The sequence below is a fragment of the Castor canadensis genome, chromosome 3, assembly GCF_047511655.1.
Source record: "Castor canadensis chromosome 3, mCasCan1.hap1v2, whole genome shotgun sequence".
NCBI lineage: Eukaryota > Metazoa > Chordata > Mammalia > Rodentia > Castoridae > Castor > Castor canadensis.
Window position 1 is genome coordinate 62415079 of NC_133388.1, and position 6985 is coordinate 62422063.

The 6985-nt window shown below is 31.4% G+C and overlaps 1 non-coding gene across 1 annotated transcript; it reads left to right on the forward strand.

The window, feature by feature from the left end:
* The first annotated feature begins 2507 nt into the window (after positions 1 to 2507).
* LOC141421902 (U1 spliceosomal RNA) lies at positions 2508 to 2671 on the forward strand. The gene has a single exon (XR_012446592.1). It is a non-coding gene; the product is annotated as a U1 spliceosomal RNA (small nuclear RNA).
* Positions 2672 to 6985: the final 4314 nt, after the last annotated feature.

Genomic DNA, 6985 nt, shown 5'->3' on the forward strand with positions numbered 1-6985 from the left:
TCATGAGGATACTCATATTAAGTATTTTTATTTTAAAAATGTTTCAATATTCATTAAAATAATGTTTCAGTATTGATGCATATACATCAAATAAGGCTGTGCTGCAAGTTCACCAAGTCACAGGTATTTGCTTCAACTCGGTAAGTGTATAGCTGATGTTTATTGGAGAAAAGTTGAAGTTTCACCTCTACATTCACTCTTGAGCATTACAGTTGTGATTAAAGAAATACTGTATAAATAATTAGCTCTTTATCTATAGTTGTCTAGAATATTAAAAGGTAAACTTAAAATTCATTTTTGAACACTTCATATTAAAAAAGAGAATGAGCAGACTGATAAAAATCAATTTTTGATTTTCATCTTGAAAAATTTAAGTGAAAAATGACTAATGCTATAACCACAATTATGTGATATAGTTTGGTAATTATGAAATAACTTTAAGATGTCATCAAATTTTTATCACCTGCATATATCTGAAGACATATTCGAAAACAATGTTTTCCTTAAGATGTGAAACACTTCTTTACTAAGAAGCATACAAATTGGTTCAAAACTCCCCTGCATTTCTATTTATTTTGTCCTAAAAAAAGAATGGCTAAAAGACACATGAAAATATGTTCACCATCCCTGGTCATAAAGTAAATGCAAATCAAAAACACACTAAGATTCCAACTCACTCCTGCTAGAATAGCTACCATCAAGAACACAAGCAACATCTAGGCACCAGGTGATTCATGCCTGTAATTCAACCTACTCAGGAGGCAGAGATCAAGAGGATGGCAGTTCAAAGCCAGCCTGGGCAAATAGTTCACAAGGCCCTATCTCGAAAAACCCTTCACAAAAATAGGGCTAAATGGTGTGGCTCAAGGTGAAAGTCCTGAGTTCAAGCCCCAGTGCCACAAAACAAAAACAAAAGCAGCAACAAATGTTGTTGAAGATGCAGAGGAAAAGGAACCCTAATACACAGCTGGTGGGAATGTTAGCTAGTACAATCATTATGGAAAACAGTATGGAGGCTCCTCAAAAAACTAAAAACAGATCCTCCATACAATCCAGCAATAATTCTATTCCTAGGGATATACCCAAAGGAATGTGCGTCAGGTTACAACAAAGGTACCTGTACACCCACATTTATTGCAGCACCATTCATGGTAGTTAAGCTATGGAAGCAGACAAGATGCCTCACTACTCACAAAGAGATAACAAAAATGTGGTATTTATATAAAATGTAATTTTACAGCCACAAAGAAGAATGAAATTTTGTCATTTGCAAGTAAATGGGTGGAACTGGAAAACATCGTCTTAAGTGAAGTTAGCCAGTCTCAGAAGGTGAAAAGCCACATGTTCTCTCCCATGTGTGGAATGTAGTCTTAATACAAATGCAGCAATATTATGACTAAGGGGAGATCACACTAAGGGGAGATCATGTATGGGAGGGATAGGTTAAAAGAAGGAAACTAAGAACTTGAATATGGTTGATAAACTCTCTATACAAGAATGAATGTAAAAACCTTAAATTGGCTGAAACCACCAAAATAAAGGGACAAAGGTAGAATGAAGAAAATTAGAGGACATGAACCAATTGGGGTTATAATACACATATACATGGAAATACCACAAGGAAACTCATTGTATAACTACCTTTATCTCCAACAATCAAAAATATCAACTTTTTTTTCTTTTCCTTCTACAAAATCAGAGAATAGGAAGGCAGAACAGTTCCTGTCCAGAGAGGGGGTTGGTACCAGTGGGAGAGGGGAGCTGTTGGGAAAAGAATGTAGGACGGTGAATATTGTGTGAAAAATGAGTGCACGTGTATATAAATGCAAAAATAATACCATATCTGTTGAAACTATTCCAGGAATTAGGGGACGTGGAATAAAGGATAGTGGTGGAGGGGGTGAAATGTATCATATTTGGGTATGAGTATGATATATTTGATACACTGTAAGAACATTTGTAAATACTACAATGCATCCCCACCAAGCACAGCAATAAAGGGGAAAAAAAGAATGCCTGCTCTATGGGTCATTATCCAGAAAGGAGAGTACCATTGATCATAAAATAGATTCAGTAGATGACAATCATTTCATTATTTATATTTTTTATAAGAGAAATGATCCTTATAATTAAAAAACATTGTTAAAATAGCAGTTAATTTTGTCTCATCGATTTAGACATAATTTCTCTTGAAGCCTTACATTATCTGCAAAGATTGCATTAATTTTACACATATTAAGTGATTCTTAAGTTTTAGATCATACAAAATGACTGACTAGAATCAAGTTGATCTGTAAGACAGGCTAACGGAGAGTTAGATTTAATGCTGGACCTAGACAAAAATTATAATATTGAAAAACAGGAAATTTGTGTACTTTTACAAAATCAGAAACTTGTTAGTATATATACATTTCTGGTTTTAAGAAACATCCTGATATCAAGTAGAAAGCAAGAACAACAACAACAAAAATCATGTTGAGTTGAAGGTTAACATTTCAGGTGAATACTTACTTACCTGGCAGGGGAGATACCATGATCACGAAGGTGGTTTTCCCAGGGTGAGGCTTATCCATTGAACTCTGGATGTGCTGACCCCTGCGACTTCCCCAAATGTAGGGAACTCAACTGCATAATTTGTGGTAGTGGGGGACTGCGTTCGCGCTCTCCCCTGCAAAAATAAATAAATAAATAAATAAAAACATTTCAGGTGAGTGGGAAAGGAACATCTGTGGGAGAAGCTGTCACAGTCTGGTTATTTGGTCTTTCTTGTAGCCTTTTTTCATACTATGTGTATACCCTTATCTCCTGCTAAGGTGTCATGATTGCAAATAAAATGAATATTAATAATTCTATATGTGTACCAAATATTGCACAAATATTTTAAGTGGCTAACCAAAGACAAAAGAGATTCAGAAACAAAATAATTCTTAAAATTGGTAAGTTTTACATGGAAATCTGGGGAATTATATGAACCTGCTATGAAATGAGAATAATTTGTTCAATTCTTACTTCCTAATTCTTACTGTTTTTTCCAAAATTCGGGTACTAACTTGGGTAGAATTTTTTCATAAATAATTTATAAAGAGTAATAAAAATAGATATGAATGTTGTTGCAATAATATTTCAGGTGCATTCAGTAACTAAAAATCTCAATTAGCAAGGACACTATCAGTCTTAACACCAAAATATTTCTTATTAAACAGAGAAATTATATATGAACCTATATAAAGCAACACTTTCCTTAAAACTAGATGGAATATGCTTTCTAATGCATTCTTTACTATTCCAACAAGGTCACAGCAAACTTAAATACATCTGTCCATATCCGAAATATTTGTCATGCAACCAAGATAGGACAGTTAAAGATTTGTGGATTTTAAACCTACTTATAAATAACTAATGGAAAATTTTAAGTATTAAATTTCAGTCACATTATCTCAATTTACAAGTGCTATTTTTTTGGCATGAATTCTTGCTATTATTTCCTTCTTTAATATTTTCCATTAGTTATTATTTGTGTCAAGTAGGTATTACTTTTCAAACTATTGAATTACATAATCATATCATAAAATTTTTGCTAATAAAACACAAATTTCTTATATTCAATATGCATATATAAATATATTGATTTCTATAGTTCTTAATTTATATATGAATTATATTAATGATTAAAATTTAAATAGAGCATTATTAAACATAAAATTAGTACACATATATATCAGAAAGAGTTTGAAATATTCTTTAGTACTTAGTATTATCATTTATTATTAAGGACATGTAAGAAAATGAATATAACAAATAATTAATGGAAGTTTGTAACTTATTTCTAAGTTCTAAAAGGTAAAATCTGCCAGATATTTAAATCTTAGCATATATTTCCATCATCCCCAGGGAATATCTGACATGATATTTCTTTCAATTTTCTTTTTTTGGAGGGGGAGCATTACTAGGATTTGAACTCAGAGCCTCATGCTTGCTCAGCAGTTACTTTACCACTACAGGCACATCTCCAGTACTTTTTAGCTCTAGTGATTTTTCAATAATATCTAATGTTTTTGTCTGTTGTTGACTTTGGACCATGATCACCTTCCTATGCCACCAGAGCAGCTTGGATTGCAGGCATAAACTGCAACGTCTGGGCCAACATCTGATATTTCTGATGTATTTTTTTCCTCTCTTTATTTGACCTCACAGAAAGTACTCCAAGTTATAAATAATTTTCGGTGTTTTAGACTTACTTGCCTTCTTCTCCCACTAAATACTAAATTCATTGTGGATGGAGGTAAGCCTTTATTTTTCTTATGACAATACCAGCAATGCCAAGCACAGAGAAAAGATTCAATAGACACAAAATGAATAATAACCGAATCAGATGAATGAATTTATAGAGAGATTCAGGAATACTAAATTCTTCTCTATGACTTAATACTGTATAACTTTGTGGTGGTTTCATTCCTTAATCTGAACCATCATTGTACTAAATCAACACTTTTCTCTTTTACAAATGCATATTTAGGGGACAAAGCATGGGGTTATGGTAGAGAAACAGAAACAATACTCACCATGTAACATCAATTAAAATAGCAATATATCACACTTATTATAGGGAGTTGGTCGGTGTTTCATGTGTTTATGTCATGAAGACACATTTTTACAGATGAAAAAGCTCAAGACCACAAAATTAGAATTTTTACTTAGATCATAGTTTATGAATGGGAGGGTTAAGACTTTAATTCATGTCCATTTCTCTCTAAAGGTACCCTAAATCACCATGCTAAATCTATATATGGTGGAAATTATTTAGTTTAGGGAATTATCACAATTTTACATATGTGCCTTGCTTTAATGCACTTTAAAATATTTGACTATTTTCAGGATTTTTTTTTCTCAAAGAAGAATAAGTACACTCGACTGATGTCACTTTACATGGTTCTTAGGCTAGATTTTTAGAGTTCTTGCCCGTATACAATTTAATAATTTTTAATTTTGCCTTATTTATGAACATCTGAATTATTTTACATAAAAGAGTGAATTACATTATTTTCACATACATACTTTATTGCTCTGTAGAATATAAAACTATTTCTAGCAAAATCACACCTACAACTTCTAAATAGCTTTTCATGAAAGATGTTGACGCTTGGCAATCAAATCATGCTAAATGGAAAAAATTCAATAATCCAGAATGGAATCCTGTTTTTAAAACCTCCATTATATAGCAAAAATTGAAGGTTATTTTCCATTACACATGGTCAAAAAATTCCATGAGACTTGAATAGTGGCATTTTGATATGACTGCAAGCTCATTCATGTGTGTTAAGCAGTACATTCTAGCTCATTACAGAGTAGATGATGAGTAGATATTTGTTGAATGAAGACTTAGGAGTTATATGTATTATTTATAATTTTAAATCTAGGATTGATTTACTCACTCCAGTCAAGAAATATTTCCAGAGAGCCTAAGTTATCCTGATTTATTTATGGATTTATTGAGAATACAGGTATAGTCAAAGAAGATAAAACTCATGTGGTCATGTGACTTGTGTAGGAGGAGAACACAACTGTGCAAAATTGAAAAGAAACTAGTCGAATAGCTGATGAAATTTAAGAATATATTGCATACAAATGAAGTAGATATGATTGTTAAGTGACCCATGGCAAAAATGAAATGGAAGAAAATATCAATCACCAATTAATTTTGTCTCTCTTGCATGTGTGGATGTACAAAATCTTTTTAATGCCTTAAAAACTGATATGCTAACAGGTGATGATGGATAGAACAAGCTGACTTCCTTCCAAATTGAAAATGTACTCAAAATAATTCACAGTTACAGTGAGCTTCTTTTCCTCTTAAAACTGACACTTGAAGTTTGGCAGCTTCTCATTTGACTTTCTTACAGTCAATTATCATACAAAGTTTAGGAAACAAAAGCGTGTTAAAGAGACTTGCTGCAGCTTTAATATTGAATTATTTAGTGATTTTTAAAAACATTTCCAAGTTCACCTTATATGGAAGTTCTTGAAACTTCAGAGGAAAGACTTATGAATATTTTTTCAATATTGATCTTCAATAACAATTACTATTTTTTTCATTGGTATTCTTTCATTTTGTTTACATGTATTTTTTTTAATTTTTATTTTACTCATATGTGCATACAATGTTTTTAATGTTTTCCCTACTGGATAATGAGATTTCTCCCAACAACCAACACACTTGTTAATTAAACCTAGACTCCTTTATTAGAGTTAATTTTATTTTAATTATCAATTTTGTTTTCCCTATACATATTGTTCATAACAAATAAGGACAAAGAAAGTTAAGGAAACAACTTTTTGTAAATGACAAGCGTTGTTGAGATGAATGTGAAAAAAAGTTGTTTGGTTCTTAAAAGTTAAGGAATACAACTGCTTTAATCATGTTTAATCTTCTGTGCAACATAGTTCTATCAAGTGCTAATATAGAAACACTATCTAAATTCTTCTCTAAGGAAAATTATAAAAACTTTTAAATTGCTAAACTTTGCTTCTTCTTCATAATGTTGAAATTTCTTTGCTATGGGCAAATTGCGTAAGTTTGAAACTAGGAAAGCTTTCTGCAAGTCACTTTATTCAGCTTCTCCTAACTCCCTGACTGAATATGGAAAACTAGTATTAAGAATGTAGAATTTTAAAAGATATATATGTACATATAATTAAAATATATATACATATATACATATACATATATATGTATACTAATGTATCTCACCTGATGCTGGATATCAGAAACCACATATTTAATATTTTAATGGGCATGAATCCTGGATTTTGTCATCAGTTTCAAAATTATCTCTGTTAATAATAAATCTGGATACCTAGTGTAAAATTGGAGAAAAAAATCTGAATGTCTCTACAAAAGGGAAATGGGATGCAGATTTGACTTATAGATTTATTTAATGGATAGTAATAGCTTTGAAATTTTTAACTTAAATTTAACTAACACATT